The sequence below is a fragment of the Hylobates moloch genome, unplaced genomic scaffold, assembly GCF_009828535.3.
Source record: "Hylobates moloch isolate HMO894 unplaced genomic scaffold, HMol_V3 SCAFFOLD_23, whole genome shotgun sequence".
Classification (NCBI taxonomy): domain Eukaryota; kingdom Metazoa; phylum Chordata; class Mammalia; order Primates; family Hylobatidae; genus Hylobates; species Hylobates moloch.
Window position 1 is genome coordinate 39,427,910 of NW_026652298.1, and position 16,370 is coordinate 39,444,279.

The 16,370-nt window shown below is 50.0% G+C and overlaps 1 protein-coding gene across 1 annotated transcript in view; it reads left to right on the forward strand.

Annotated features, from left to right (window-relative positions):
- Positions 1–16,370, forward strand: part of PRSS27 (serine protease 27) — a 32,658-nt gene that overhangs the window by 8,321 nt on the left and 7,967 nt on the right. The window lies entirely within an intron of this gene.

Sequence of the window (16,370 nt, forward strand, 5' to 3'; positions counted from 1 at the left end):
TTTTTTTTTTGAGACACAGTCTTGCTCTGTCGCCCAGGCTAGAGTGCGGTGGCGCAATTTCAGCTCACCGCAACCTCCACCTCCCGGGTTGAAGCGATTCTCCTGCCTCAGCCTCCCATGTAGCTGAGATTACAAGTGCCCGCTACCACGTCCAGCTAATTTTTGTATTTTTAGTAGAGACAGGGTTTCACTATGTTGCCCAGGCTGGTCTCAAACTCCTGACCTCAGGTGATCCCCATGGCTCAGCCTCCCAAAGTGCTGTGATTACAGGTGTCAGCCACTGCGCCCGACCTGAACTCATTTTCCCTTGTCATTTGGGTTATCGTTTGTTCTGCTTGTTTTGTTTTTTTGTTTGTTGAGATGGAATTTCGCTCCTGTTGCCCAGGCTGGAGTGCAATGGCACAATATTGGCTCACAGCAACCTCTGCCTCCTGGGTTCAAGCAATTATTGTGCCTCAGCCTCCTGAGTAGCTGGGATTACAGGCACCTGCCACTACACCCAGCTAATTTTTTGTGTGTTTTTAGTACAGACTGGATTTTGCCATGTTGGCCAGGCTGGTCTCGAACTCCTGACCTCAGGTGATCAGCTGACCTCGGCCTCCCAAAGTGCTGGGATTACAGGGGTGAGCCACTGCACCCGGCCTGTCGCGGTTTATAGTTAGAGATTTCCCTGCTAAATGATGTCTTGTCCTCTCCCTTACGTTGTGAGGTGAGGTCTGTTTGGGTCACCTCTGTATTCTCCAAACCTGGGACAGTATTGGGCTCAAATCTGCTCAGAAATGACTGGATGAATTAATGAATGAATACGTTTGGAGTCTCCTCTTCCCGCTCCTCGCCCTCCCTCCTTTCATGCGCGTCCGTGTGAAGAGACCACCAAACAGGCTTTGTGTGAGCAATAAAGCTTTTAATCACCTGGGTGCAGGCAGGCTGAGTCCGAAAAGGGAGTCAGCGAAGGGAGATGGGGTGGGGCCGTTTTATAGGATTTGGGTGGGTAAAGGAAAATTACAGTCAAAGGGAGGTTGTTCTCTGGTGGGCAGAGTGGGGGTCACAAGGTGCTCAGTAGGGGAGCTTTTGAGCCAGGATGAGCCAGGGGAAGGAATTTCACGAGACAATGTCATCAGTTAAAGCAGGAACCGGCCACCTGGATGTGTACCTGCAGGCCACAGGGGATGTGATGGTTCAGCTTGGGCTCAGAGGCCTGACATTCCTGTCTTCTTATATTAGTAAGAAAAATAAAATGAAATAGTGGTAAAGTGTTGGGACAGCGAAAATTTTTGGGGGTGGTATGGAGAGATAATGGGCGGTTTCTCAGGGCTGCTTCAAGCGGGATTGGGGCGGCGTGGGAACCTAGAGTGGGAGAGATGAAGCTGAAGGGAGGTCTTGTGGTAAGGGGTGATATTGTGGGGATGTTAGAAGAAACATTTGTTGTATAGAATGATTGGTGATGGCCTGGATATGGTTTTGGATGAATTGAGAAACTAAATGGAATAAGAGGACAAAAACAGGTATAAAAGGTCTAAGAATTGGGAGGACCTAGGACATCTGATTAGAGAGTGCCTAAGGAGAGTCAGCATAGTCCTGCCAGCAAAGATTATTTATTTACTTCAAGAGTTTAGAGTGGCAGTTTGGGGATAGCACCAGGAGATATCAGCTGTGATGGCTTGGAGAAACAGTGTAAACTGGCAGTGTAAACAAGAGCAGGGCATGTCTGAGTAGTTGAGAGCGGTGAATAGGAGTATGATTAGACAGAAGATAGTAGGGATGACAAGTTTTTTGGGGCACAGTCTAAGTTGGTCTGGTGTCTGGAATGAGACTGGGGCCTAATAAAAAGGAGTGTCTATACAGGAGCTTAAATGGGCTGTACCTTGTAGTATTCCGAGGACAGGCCTGAATTCTGAGAAGCGAATGTGGTAAAAGTATTGTCCAGTCCTTTTTAAGTTGGTGGCTGAGCTTGGTGAGGTGTGTTTTCAATAGATCATTAGTCTGTCACTGAATACTAAGAGCCTGAAAAAATGCTTGGCTGATTTGACTAATAAAGGCTGGTCTGTTATCACACTGTATAGACGTGGGAAGGCTAAACCGAGGAATTATGTCTGACAGAAGGGAAGAAATGACTGCGGTGGCCTTCTCAGACCCTGTAGGAAAGGCCTGTACCTATCCAGTGAAAGTGTCTACTTAGACTAAGAAGTATTTTAGTTATCTGACTCGGGGCATGTTGAGTAAAGCTCATTTGCCAGTCCTGGGTGGGGGCAAATCTTCAAGCTTGATGTGTAGGGAAGGGAGGGGGCCTGAATAATCCCTGAGGAGTAGTAGAATAGCAGATGGAACCCTGAGAAGTTATTTCCTTGAGGATAGATTTCCACGATGGAAAGGAAATGAGAGGTTCTAAGAGGTGGGCTAGTGGCTTGTACTATAGCATAGCCTGCCTTCGCTGGTGAGTGGCGATTAGGCCTGGTGGAACTGCCATCAATAAATCAAGCATGATCAGGGTGAGGAACAGGAAAGAAGGAAATGTGGGGAAATGGGGTGAATGTCAGGTGGATCAGAGAGATACAGTCATGGGGGTCAGGTGTGGTATCAGGAATACTGTGGGAGGCCGGATTGAAGTCCCGGCCAGGAACAATGGTAATTGTGGGACTTAACGAAGAGTGAGTACAGCTGAAGGAGCCGGGGAGCAGGAAGTATATGCGTCAGGTGTGAGGAAGAAAATAGATTTTGGAAATTATGAGAGCTGTACAGAGTGAGTTGAGCATAGTTTGTGATTTTTAGGGCCTCTAAAAGTATTAAAGCAGTGGCAGCCGCTGCACGCAGACATGAGGGCTAGGCTAAAACAGTAAGGTCAAGTTGTTTGGACAGAAAGGCTACAGGGTGTGGTCCTGGCTCTTGTGTAAGAATTCTGACCGCACTAACCATGCCTAGGAAGGAAAGGAGTTGTTGTTTTTTAAGTGATTGAGGTTTGGGAGATTAATTGGACACGATCAGCAGGGAAAGCGTGTGTGTTTTTATGAGAATTATGCCGAGATAGGTAACAGATGAGGATGAAATTTGGGCTTGACTGAAGTAATGGGGTCTGTGAAGCCTTGCGGCAGTACAGCCCAGGTGATTTGCTGAGCCTAATGGGTGTCAGGGTCAGTCTAAGTGACAGCAAAGAGAGGCTGGGATGAAGGGTGCAAAGGAATAGTAAAGAAAGCATGTTTGAGATCCAGAACAGAATAATGGGTTGTAGAGGGAGGTATGAGGATAGGAGAGTATATGGGTTTGGTACCACGGGGTGGATAGGCAAAACAATTTGGTTGATAAGGCGCAGATTCTGAACTTGTAAGCTTTGTCTGGTTTTAGGACAGGTAAAATGGGGGAATTGTAGGGAGAGTTATAGGTTTTAGAAGCCCGTGCTGTAGCAGGCGAGTGATAACAGGCTTTAATCCTTTTAAAGCGTGCTGTGGGATGGGATATTGGCGTTGAGTGGGGTAAGGGTGATTAGGTTTTAATGGGATGGTAACGGGCATGTGATCAGTTGCCAGGGAAGGAGTAGAGATGTCCCATAATTGTGGGTTAAGTTGGGGGGATACGAGTGGAAGACGTGAAGGAGGCTTTGGGTTGGGGAGAAGGGTGGCAATGAGATGCGGCTGTAGTCCAGAACAGTCAGGGAAGCAGATAATTAGGTTAAAATATCTCGTCCTAATAAGGGAACTGGGCAGGTGGGGATAACTAAAAAAGAGTGCTTAAAAGAGTGTTATCCAAGTTGGCACCAGAGTGGGGGAGTTTCCAGGGGCTTAGAAGCCTGGCTGTCAATACCCACAACAGTTATGGAAGCAAGGGAAACAGGCCCTTGAAAAGAAGGTAATGTGGAGTGGGTAGCTTCCGTATTGATTAAGAAGGAGGCTACCCACTTTCCACTGTGAGAGTTACGCGAAGCTCGGCGTCCGTGATGGTCTAGGGGGCTTCCGAGGCGATCGGGCAGCGTCAGTCTTCAGCCGCTAAGCCAAGAAGATCTGGGAAGCAGTCAGTCTTGGGCCAGAGTTCCAGGGGCTCTGGGAGTGGCCGCCAGGTGAGTTGGACAGTCTGATTTCCAGTGGGGTCCCGCACAGATGGGACACGGCTTAGGAGGAATCCTGGGCTGCGGGCATTCCTTGGCTTGGTGGTCAGATTTCTGGCACTTGTAGCAAGCTCCTGGGGGAGGAGGTTCTGGAGGAACACCTGGCCGCTGTGGTTCAGGCATTTGGAAGTTCTTGTGTGCTGGAGATGTGGCTGGGATTTGTCTCACAGTGGAGGCAAGGAATTGCAACTTCTTTCTATCATTGTACACCTTGAAGGCGAGGTTAATTAAATCCTGTTGTGGGGTTTGTGGGGTTTGAGGGCCGGAATTTAATTTTTGGAGTTTTATTTAATATCAGGAGCAGATTGGGTAATAAAATGTATTTTGAGAATAAGACGGCTTTTTGACATTTTAGGGTCTAGGGCTGTAAAGTGTCTCAGGGTTGCTGCCAAAGGAGTCATGAACTGGGCTGGATTTTTATATTTGATGAAAAAGAGCCTAAACGCTCTCTGATTTGGGATAAAGAAAAAGGAGCATTAACCTTGACTATGCCTTTAGCTGCAGCCACCTCTTTAAGACTAAATTGCTGGGCAGGTGGGGGAGGGCTAGTCACGGAATGAACCCGTAAGCCGGACCAGGTGTGAGGAGGGGAGGTGATAAAAGGATTATAGGGTGGGGGAGCGGAGGCTGAGGAAGAATTGGGACCTAGCTCGGCCTGGGGAGGAGGGGAGAGGTCAGATGGGTCTGTAGAAAAGGAGGATTAGAAAGACTCAGCGACGCTTGGGGTTGGGGCTGAGGGGACAGGTGGGAGGTGAAGAAGGAAGATTTGGGATGAGTTGCATTTCGAACAGAGACTAGAGAGGGACCGACGTGTAAAAGAATGCCTGGACGTCAGGCATCTCAGACCATTTGCCCATTTTACGACAAGAATTATTTAGATCTTGTAGGATGGAAAAGTTGAAAGAAGTGCTGTTTTCCGGCTATTTGGAACTACTGTCGAGCTTGTATTGGGGTCAAGCGGCATTGCAGAAGAAAATAAGATGCTTAGATTTTAGGTCAGGTGAGAGTTGAAGAGGTTTTCAGTTTTTGAGGACACAGGCTAAGGGAGAAGAAGGAGGAATGGAGAGTGGAAGGTTGCCCATAGCGAAGGAAGCAAGCCTAGAGAAAAGAGAGTAGAGACACGGAGGGAAGGGATTTGGGGGTTCTTACCTTCCAGAAAAGCGTGAAAGGGGTTGGGGCACGGAAATAAGGGGTTGGGGTGCAGAGATAAGAGGTTAGGGTACTTGCACCTCCTCTAGAAAAGCGGGACTTGCCACTCAGGGTGAAGGAGAAGGGGTTGGGGATTTCTTGCCCCCCAGAAAGGCAGAGAAGGGGTAGAGACATGGAGAGAAGGGGTTGGGGTACTTGCCCCTTCCTCAGAAAAGCGGGACTTGCCGCTAAGGGTGAAGTACCAAGGCAGGCGTCCCTGCGTGGTCTTGTAGCAGGACGAGTCACAGACAAAACTCCTCAGACCCTGGATTAAAGAAAGAGGTTTTTTATTCAGCCGGGAGCATCAGCAGACTCGTGTCTTAAGAGCCGAGCTAGCCGGGCGCGGTGGCTCAAGCCTGTAATCTCAGCACTTTGGGAGGCTGAGGCGGGCGGATCACGAGGTCAGGAGATCGAGACCATCCTGGCTAACACGGTGAAACCCCGTCTCTACTAAAAACACAAAAAATTAGCCGGGCGTGTTGGCGGGCGCCTGTAGTCCCAGCTACTCGGGAGGCTGAGGCAGGAGAATGGCGTGAACCCAGAAGGTGGAGGTTGCGGTGAGCCGAGATCGTGCCACTGCACTCCAGCCTGGGGGATCAAAAAAGCCTCGCTCCCCAGCCGCCGGAGAAAAAAAAAAAGAGCCGAGCTCTCCGAAAAAGAAATTCCTAGCCCTTTTAAGGGCTTACAACTCTAAGGGGTCTGCGTGAAAAAGTCATAATAGATCAAGCAAGCGTGAGGAACGTGACTGGGGGCTACATATATCAGCTAACAACAAAAAGTTTTACAGTGCTTTCTCATACAATGTCTGCAATCTACAGATAACACCAGTAGTTTTGGTCAGGGGTTAATATTATTATTTTAACCACCAGGGCCAGGTGGTGGCGCCAAGGTCGTCTAGCTATTTATCTTCTGTTTCTTTACAACTTTTTGCTTTCTCTTTTTTCTCCTGTCTTATAAACTAGGGAAAAGGGGAGGTTGGGGAGAAACTGGGAAGGACAACAGGAGAAGTGGTGGTCTCATACCATATTTCCCCCTTTTGAGAATTTTCACTTTTTAGTGGAAGTTCTCACTCTCATCCTTTCTGAGTCTCTTTGTGAGATAGAGCGATAGTGATTCATAGAATACACGTGTGCTGAAGTTTTCTGATGAACCAAAGTAGCAACAAAACCTTCTACCATTTGAAAAAGCAAGGGTAACACACAGGGGAGCAGCAAGCAAGTTCCTATCACTAGCAATACACTTACAACGAGGGTTTTAAATCCTCCTATAGCTGGAAACCATTTTCCAAATAAAGACTCAGGATCAAACTTGTGCCAAACCTGTACAGGCGTATGTGCCACCTTTGTCATGTCCCTATGTTTTCAACCACCTGTCCTTGATCATCTATTTGTAGGCAGCAACTGGTTAAGTTAAATTATCCACAAACTCCTCCTCCAGCTGCTAGCAAGTAGTCCAAGGCCAGTCTATTCTGATAGATAGCATTCCTCATTTGGGTTTCCTGCTGAGCTAAAACAGTCAAAGCTCTGCCAGTTTCATTAGTAATTATTTCTAAAACGGCCTGCAACCGTATGATCCAATTGAGCATGTAGATGGGGGTTCAGTATCCCCATGAGCTGTCTCGTGCCTACGTGGCAGCCCTATAATACTGTATGATCCTTTCAGGGGGCCAGTCATTATCTTTCTGGTTTCCTAAACTGTGCCTCTCTTTTCTCGGGTGGTGAAGACAGGGAAACCTAGGAGCTCACCCATTTTTATGGGTAATAAGAAAAAGGACGGCTTAATAATGCCAGTAACACAACTGCCTGCCCATTGATTAGGTAACCGAATGTAGGCTCTGTGCCCACATATGCAGTATAGTCCAGCGGGAGCCGTCCAGTCCTGATGAGATTCTGGATGAGCCCAAGCAGTTTTTAATTTAGAAAATTTACTAAATGGGTTCTTTTCAGTGTGGTTTAGGCCCCACCAGGTAATTGTCTTTGTTGTGCTGTTGTATAACTTCTGTCCTATACACTTAAGCTTTCCTACAGGGATGATAAAGTCTCTCCCTTCTCTAGCTATACAGTATTGTCCAATAATCGAGGTTTTTTAGGACCCAGAAGTTGCTAGCTTGGGCCTTCTGAACTGGAATGATATCAGGAGCCGGATCAGTAGGCACCAACTCTTGGGCTTCCCAAGGCCACTGGTCTCCGATAGTGGTTCCCCCGCATAGATAACACGAAGTAACATCAGGGGAATGAGCTACATTTTCTGCTAATTGGAGAAACAAATTTTTTGTCTTTTTCGGAAGTTCTGGTGCTGGCAGATTCAGCTCCTCATAAAAGGTTTGAAATACTGGTTTGGGAGAGCGCTTGTGGACCTCCCATCTAACTAAAATGGCAACTTGGGGGTTTAACCCTGTCCCATTGATCCCCAGGGTTACGCGTTCTCCCTTTTTCCAGTGGGGATCTAGGGGATTGGTAATTATTAGTTCTAGTGGGTTACAGTGACCGGCAGCACAGGAGGGGTTGGCTTCCCCGTTCTGAAGATAAACCGGGTCCTTTTTGTTCTTTTTCCAAGTAGCCCAAATAACACATGGCCAATAGGAAGAATTTTCACAAACCCCTGACTCATGACAAACATATTTATTTTCTACTCTGTAGCTCCTTTCCCAGTTAAGAGAACCACATCGTGTTCCTAGCTTGTTACTATTAATGGCTGCACAAGCATCAAATCTTAAAGTTATTTGCTTGGAGATTCCTTTTTCTTCTGTTCTGGTTATTATTTTACTTGTATTACCTAGGAAAAGGCCAGTTCTTATTCTTATTTCAAAAACGGTGGCTGCAGAGGGCTCAGATGGGTTATAACTCACATCAGGTCAATCATTTCCCGAGCTACATACCTTGTACTGAGTGGTATTATACAAACAAGTTTCTTTTAATGCTTCCATACATTCATAATAACTATAGAACAGAAAGATTGTTTTAATTTGCTGTCCTACCTCGGTGACCGATAAATACACTGGGAACAGTCCCTAGTTTGAGTAAGGTCAGTTGAAGCCCTTACTGAATAAGTCCAAAATTTAAGAAAAATGAACCCCACGATGCACTTCCTCATGCTTCGGCCGTGCGTGGACCAGTCAGCTTCCGGGTGTGACTGGAGCAGGGCTTGTCATCTTCTTCAGGGTCACTCTGCAAGGGTTGTCTGGGCTTGGTCTTGCCTCCCAGGTTTCAGGCGCTGCAGGTTTTACATGGCTGTGGTGGATCCAGGCTGGGATTCTCTCTACCTTCACAGCGGTGGCAGTGGTCAGGACGACAGTCTGGGGTCCTTTCCACCGTGGACACAAAGAGGCTACATTCCAGTCCTTGATCCACACTCGATCACCTGGGGAGAAAGGGTGAACTGGGGAGAATAAGCTAACAGGGCATCTCTCATTTACCCAGGCTGAGATAGATTGTGTAATTTTTCCTAAAGCCTGTAGCTGTCGCTGTAACTCAATTTCACCTAACTCTCGGGGAGTGCCTGGAAGTCCCCGCAATATAGGAGGGGGCCTATGATATAATATTTCATAAGGGGAATATCCTGTTCTTTTAGAAGGAGTACATCTAATTTTAAATAATACCATAGGGAGAGCCTGTATCCATTTTAATCCTGTTTCCCGACATACTTTCCCTAAGCTATTGTTGACAGTCCGATTCATCCGCTGCACCTTTCCGGAACTCTGAGGCCAGTAGGCGGCATGCAGTTTCCATGTGATTCCCAATAGCTTTGCGGTCTTCTGTACCAAGTCAGCCACAAACGCAGGCCCATTACCTGAGCCGATCTGTAAGGGCAGTCCCAATCTAGGAATAAGATCTCGAAGAAGCACACGAGTTTCTTCACGGGCTTTCTCAGTTCGTGTTGGATAAGCCTCCGCCCACCCAGAGTAGGTACACACAGGAACTAGTAAATACCTGTTACCTCCACACTTTGGCATCTCTGTGAAGTCCACCTGGAGATCTTCAAAGGGGGCTGCTCCATCAGCTCATATGCCGGGCGGAACAGCTGGACCTTGCCTTGCATTACGCTGTTGGCAGGTAACACACCGCCGCGTCACCGTTGTGGCAAGGGCTGACCAATGCGAGATGTAGAAATACCGGCCTAACAACTTTTCAAGTGATTCCTGACCTAGATGGATCGCTTCATGCACAGCCAGTGCTGCAGCTCCTAGCAGCTGTGGCACAGCTACTCTCCCATCTGGTAACCGAATCCATCCTTCTTCCATCACTTGTCCTCCCTCTGCCTGGAGAAAGTCCTTTTCTTCTTTAGAATAAGTAGGTACAAGATCAAGTGCTTGAGGGAGCAGGGGGGCTGTGACTGATGCCCGGAAGGGGGCAGATGCTGCTTTTCGAGCCTCTGAGTCAGCACGGGAATTTCCCAAGCCCACCAAGGTGGAAGCTCGCTGGTGTCCTCTGCAATGCATAACTGCCACCTTGTGGGGTTTCCATACTGCTTCTAATAATTACAAGATTTCTTGTTGATGTTTTGTCTTTTCCCCCAGCGTTCAATAGGCCCTTTTCTTTTGTAATGCTCCGTGCACTTGAAGGGTTAAAAAGGCATATCAAGAGTCAGTGTGAATGTTTACAGTCTTACCTTCACTGAGTTCTAAGGCCCGAATTAAAGCAATGAGTTCAGCTTTCTGAGCTGAAGTGCTCTGGGGCAATGATCTGGCTTCAACAACAGTGTCCAGAGTTACCACCGCATACCCTGCACATCTCTCTCCTTGTGGGTTGATGAAGCTGCCCCCATCCACGTATAGTTCCCAGTCTGCTGATGCCCAAGGCTGGTCCCGGAGGTCAGGTCTGCTACAGTAAACTGAGTCCAACACTTCTACAGTCATGCTCGACAGGGCTCTCAGATACGGGGAGCAAGGTAGCGGGGTTCAGGGTGTTCCAAACTTCAATGGTTATACGGAGATTTTCACAGAGCAAACTTTGGTACTTAGTCTCGCATTCCTTAGCCAATGGTGTCCTTTAGTGTTTATTAAAGTCACCACAGCATGGGGGGCCTTTATGTTCAGGTTTTGCCCAAGAGTCAGCTTATCTGCTACTTGTACTAGCAGGGCAGTTGCTGCCAAGGCCCTCAAACACGGGGGCCATCCTTTAGAAACCCCGTCTAGTTGTTGAGAGAGGTAGGCCACCGGCCTCAGCCAGGGCCCCACAGTTTGGGTTAAAACTCCAACTGCCATCTTTGCTCTCTCTGACACATACAATGTAAAAGGCTTTGTCAGATCGGATAGCCCCAGGGCTGGGGCCAACATAAGTCTTTCCCTTAACTCATGAAAGGCTTGCTGTTGTGGGGATCCCCATTCAAAAGGTTCCCGGTCCCCCCGCTTTGTGACCTCATACAAAGGCTTAGCTAATACTGCAAAGTTGGGGATCCACAGTCTGCAAAACTCTACAGTCCCTAAGAATTCTCTCACCTGCCTTCTGGTCTTAGGCTCCTGTAGATTACAAATGACCTGCTTTCTTTCTGATCCCAGGCTGTGCTCCCCCATAGGATAGTAAATCCCAAGTAACATACCTGCTGTCAGCAAATCTGAGCTTTTTTCTTGGATATCTTATACCCACAGTCCTCCAGGTGTTCCCTTGGTGCACCCGACTGCTGTGGAGTGTTCCAGCAAACGTCATCAACGTACTGGAACAACACGCAGCCTAGGTCTCTGGTGGGAAACTTCTGGAGGTCTCGAGCCAACACCTCCCCGAAGATGGTGGGGGAGTTCTTGAACCCTTGGGGAAGCTGGGTCCAAGTGTACTGAGTAGTGACACTTGACTCCGGCTCTTCCCACTGAAAGGCAAACAGCTTGTGGCTCTCAGGGACTAATATGATAGGAAAGAAAGAGTCTTTCAGGTCCAAGCAGGTGAAGCAGCTGTCCTCAGCTGGCAGCAACCCCAGCAATGTGTACGGGTTAGGTGCTGTTGGATGTAAAGTCACTGTAGCCTGATTAACCACGCGCAAATCCTGTACTGGCCTGTAGTCCTTGGTCCCAGGCTTGGGAACAGGCAGGAGGGGAGTGTTCCATGGAGACTGACAAGGAACTCTAATTCCAAAGGTTCTTAGGCACTTGAGATGGACCTGGATACCTTCAAGAGCTTTTCTGGGGACCGGGTACTGTTTTTGCCTAACCAGCTGGGCCCCGGGCTTAACTTCTATAAGTACGGGGGCTTGGTTGACTGCCAACCCTGGAGGGTTGTCTTCTGCCCACACTCTTGGCCACCGCTTAGCCAGAGCTGGTCTTATCTCTTGGCCCGACTCAGTTAAGAAAAGTCTCCATTCCTCCTCTCGGGGGACTGTAAGGGTCATAATGACTCCCGTTCCGGGTAACTTTAGCAGCAAAGAGCCGTGCTCTGTCAAAGAGATAGTGGCTGTCAGTTTGCTAAGCAAGTCCCTTCCCAACAAGGGCAAGGGACAATCAGGCATGTACAAAAACTGATGAGTCACTGTGTGTCCTCCTACAGTGCAAGTCCCAGGCAAGCAGAAAGCTTGCTTTGCTGAAACCCCCGTGGCTCTGATGTCAATAGTCTTTTTGGATAAGGGGGTGACCGGGGCGTTTACTATCGAATGTTCAGCACCGGTATCTACAAGACAATCAATGTCTTTACCCCCAACTGTCATCCTGACCATAGGCTCTTTGGGGGTCCTTGAGCCCGGTCCCCCTCAGTCCAGTAACCCTTCCGCCGGGTTGAGCAGGGCCCCTTCCTCCTTATCTGGAGCCTCCTGCTCTGAGTCACCTTGTTTTCCTTTTGGCTGAGGGCATTTGTTCTTCCAATGCCCTATTTCTTTACAATAAGCACACTGATTACGCTGCAAGCTCTGACAGCCAGGCTGAGTTTCTTTCCTGGGGCCCCCCTTCCCTTGCCTCTTTGGGGGGACCCCTCTGATTGCTGCAGCTAACAGGTCGGCGTTTCGCCGGGCCTGACGTTCATTCTCTCTGCGGTTTTCCTTACGGCTGACTGCATCCCTGTTTACAAACACCTGGTTAGCTCTTTCTAATAACTGTGATGTGCTCATCCCTGCAAGCCCAGCCTGTTTCTGCAGTTTTCTTCTCATGTCTTCTGTGCTTTGACTGACTAAAGCCATGTGAAGCATGTGCTGATTTTCAGGGCTATTGGGATCAAAGGGAGTATACATAGGATAGGCCTCACACAGTCTCTCGTAGAATTGTGCTGGACTTTCTTCATTTCCCTGAATGACCTCAGAGACCTTGTTAACGTTTGTGGCCTTCTGGGCTCCCCTCTTTAATCCTTCCAAGAGAGCTTCCCTGTATCGGTTTAGCCTTTGCATATGCTTTCATTTGGGTCCCACTGGGGGTCGGTTCCGAGTAACTGGGTCCTTCCATACTCTTGGGGGTTTTGGTAATCAGCCGGTGCATGTTCCTCTAGCCACTTAATTGCTGCTTGGAGCACTCTCCGCCTTTCATCTGTGTTAAAGAGGAACGTGAGCAACTGGTGGCAATCAGCCCAAGTGGGGTTATGGGTCTGGATAATAGTTTGGAGCAAATCAGTTAGAGCTTGTGGCTTTTCAGTATAGGACAGGGAATTGTTTTTCCAGTCGAGAAGGTCGGCAGAGGTGAAGGACTGGTAAAAACACGCCTCTGCACCATGTGCCCATCCTCATCTACCCCAGTATACCGCTGCTCTCTCAGGGGCATTTGTATCCCCATTTTGGGTCTTAAACGAGCTGTCAAGGGAGGGGTTTCTCCCGAGGCTTCACCTCCTCTCCTGTCTACTCTGGGTGGCCTAGGGATATGTTTGTCTTGCAGAGGCGCAAGCACTGTGGACTCAAAAGTGGGGAGCCTCTTTCCCTGGTAAGGGGAGCGCACCACTGGGATCACTGGTGCCATCTCCTGCAATGGATCTTCTGACGTTGGGTCGAACAGAACTTGAGGAGTTGATTTCCCTCGGCGGGTGGAGCGAGATCCTTCCTTGGCTCTCTGCCCCTTTGCTACTAGCACTGCTGCTGTCTGCCCTCTTAGCCACTGTGGGGGGTCTAGCACCAGCTGTAACCAAGTGTCTATGTATGGAAACTGGTCTGAGTGTCCTGACTTACCAGTTACCTTGTGCCATACCTTAGAAACAAGGGACCTGTCCAGGCTTCCTTCTGATGGCCAACCCACTTCTAATGTTGGCCAATCTATGTCACACAAAGTTCTCAGTTTCCCTGGTGTCGTAGTAACCCCATAGTCTCCATTAAATCCCTTCTTAAAATTTTTCAACATAGTTCCTAGAGGAGTAGACTTACTTTGTGTCTGACCCATGTTTCCTCAAGACAAAACATCAAGCTCACACCACACGCACACCACAGAACAAAGAATGAGTAAAAAAGACACACACACATTTTTTCAGTTTTCACCAAACCAGAATCAAAACCAAAATCAGAGTATCCAGAAATCCAAGCCAGGTTAAACTAAAACCAAAGTATCAAGCAATTCAAGTCAAGTCAAAAACAAAAACCAAAGTGCCAGTACAGGCACGCCGTGGGTGATCAGGCCACGCTTCCACGTGTCGCTCAAGCTGGCCAGAGTCCCCCGCAGGGATGCTCCACAGGGCAGGCCTAAGCCACCTAAGGGGCTGCCTCGACTGTCCGGCAGTTACCTCGCTTCCCGGTCAGAGAACCAAGAAATGTAGCAGGACGAGTCGCAGACGAAAGTCCTCAGACACCGGATTAAAGAAAGAAGAGGTTTTTTTATTCAGCCGGGAGCGTCAGCAGACTCGTGTCTTAAGAGCCGAGCTCTCCGAAAAAGAAATTCCTAGCCCTTTTAAGGGCTTACAACTCTAAGGGGTCTGCGTGAAAAAGTCATAATAGCTGAAGCAAGCGTGAGGAACGTGACTGGGGGCTACATACATCAGCTAACAGAACAAAAAGTTTTACAGTGCCTTCTCATACAATGTCTGCAATCTACAGATAACACCAGTAGTTTTGGTCAGGGGTTAATATTATTTTTATTTCAACCACCAGGGCCAGGTGGTGGCGCCAAGGTCGTCTAGCTATTTATCTTCTGTTTCTTTGCAACTTTTTGCTTTCTCCCTTTTCTTCTGTCTTATAAAGTAGGGAAAACGGGCGGTTGGGGAAAAACTGGGAAGGACAACAGGAGAAGTGGTGGTCTCATACCATTGTCTGACACCTCTGAAACCTGGGTGAATAATCAGAGAGGCGTCCCTGCAATGATTAAACACCAGGGGAAGGCTGCCTTCCCAGTCCGTGACCGGCGCCGGAGTTTTGGGTCTACGGATAAAACGTGTCTCCTTTGTCTCTACCAGAAAATGAAAGGAATTGAAATTAAGAGAAGGGAGAGACTGAAGACTGGAAAGGAGAAACTGGTTGAGGGACAGTGAGAGAGGTTGGAGAAGAGAGTAAGAAGAGGCCGCTTACCCGATTTAAAATTGGTGAGATGTTCCTTGGGCTGGTCGGTCTGAGGACCTGAGATCGCAGGTGGATCTTTCTCACAGAGCAAAGAACAGGAGGACAGGGGATTGATCTCCCAAGGGAGGTCCCCCGATCCGAGTCACGGCACCAAATTTCATGCGCGTCCGTGTGTGAAGAGACCACCAAACAGGCTTTGTGTGAGCAATAAAGCTTTTAATCACCTGGGTGCAGGTGGGCTGAGTCCGAAAAGGGAGTCAGCGAAGGGAGATGGGGTGGGGCCGTTTTATAGGATTTGGGTGGGTAAAGGAAAATTACAGTCAAAGTGGGGTCGTTCTCAGGCGGGCAGAGTGAGGGTCACAAGGTGCTCAGTAGGGGAGCTTTTGAGCCAGGATGAGCCAGGAGAAGGAATTTCACGAGACAATGTCATCAGTTAAGGCAGGAACCGGCCACCTGGTTGTGTACCTGCAGGTCACAGGGGATATGATGGCTTAGCTTGGGCTCAGAGACCTGACACCTCCTTCCCTCCAGCCCCCCAGGGGCTGCCCAGCCCGCCTCCCACCCCCGACCCGGGAACTCCAGGGACTAGAAGGGGAGGGAAGGTGGGAGGCGGCGGCAGAGGCGGAGCCGAGGGAGGGCGGTGGTGCGGGGAGCCAGAGCCCTGACCAAGAGGCTGGGAGCGCCACTTCTGCACCCCTGGCCGCCGGCCCCGCGCCCCGCGCCCACCAGAGGGCAGCACCACGACCCGCGCGGACAAGGCTGAGGCGGGAACGGCCGCACCCCCAGCCCCGCCCGGAGCCGCCAGGCCCCGCCCGCGAGTACCGCACCCCGGCGCCGGCGGGAAAACCGAGACCCGGCGCCCCCGACCCCACGGCTCGGCCCCACTCTGTCTCTGACGTCAGCTCCGAGCACCAAATACCTTCCTCCCCGAGCCTCTTCCGCCGCGGCGCCGCGCCCAGAGCCAGGCGGGGACACTGAAACGGTCACCCCGGCCCGGCCTTCCCGGAGCCGTTTCCGCCCCGCCTGGTGCCAGGAAGCCCCCGCCCCGCCCAAGGGATGGTAGCCGGGGCCGGGGTCGGCCGCCTGGGCCGGGCTGGCGCACGCCTGAGGGGCTTCTGGGGCCTGGTGACCCGGGAGGAGGGTCGCTGCGGCCAACCCCGGACCCTGCCCCGTGTCCCATCGCCTCCCCTGCCCCGTGTCCCATCGCCTCCCCTGCCCCGTGTCCCATCGCCTCCCCTGCCCTAGGCCCCGCAAACACCCCTGGCCTTGACTTTCCCACTAGCGCGGCCCAGCCCCACTGTGTTCCATTGGCGGTCAATAAAATACTGAATGAGGCCGGGCGCGGTGGTTCACGCCTGTAATCCCAGCACTTTGGGAGGCCGAGGAGGGCGGATGACAAGGTCAGGAGATCGAGACCAGCCTGGCCAACACTGTGAAACCCCGTCTCTACTAAAAATACAAAACATTAGCCGGGCGTGGTGGCGGGCGCCTGTAGTCCCAGCTACTGAGGAGGCTGAGGCAGGAGAATGGCTTGAACCTGGGAGACAGAGCGTGCAGTGAGCCGAGATTGCGCTCCAGCCTGGGTGACAGATCGAGACTCCGTCTCAAAAAATAAAAAAATAAAATAATGAAGCTGGATGGACTTCGCGTGCACCGCGGTCAGCTCGGGGTCTGCTGGGGCGTCTGGGTCAGCTCAGGGTCCAGGAAC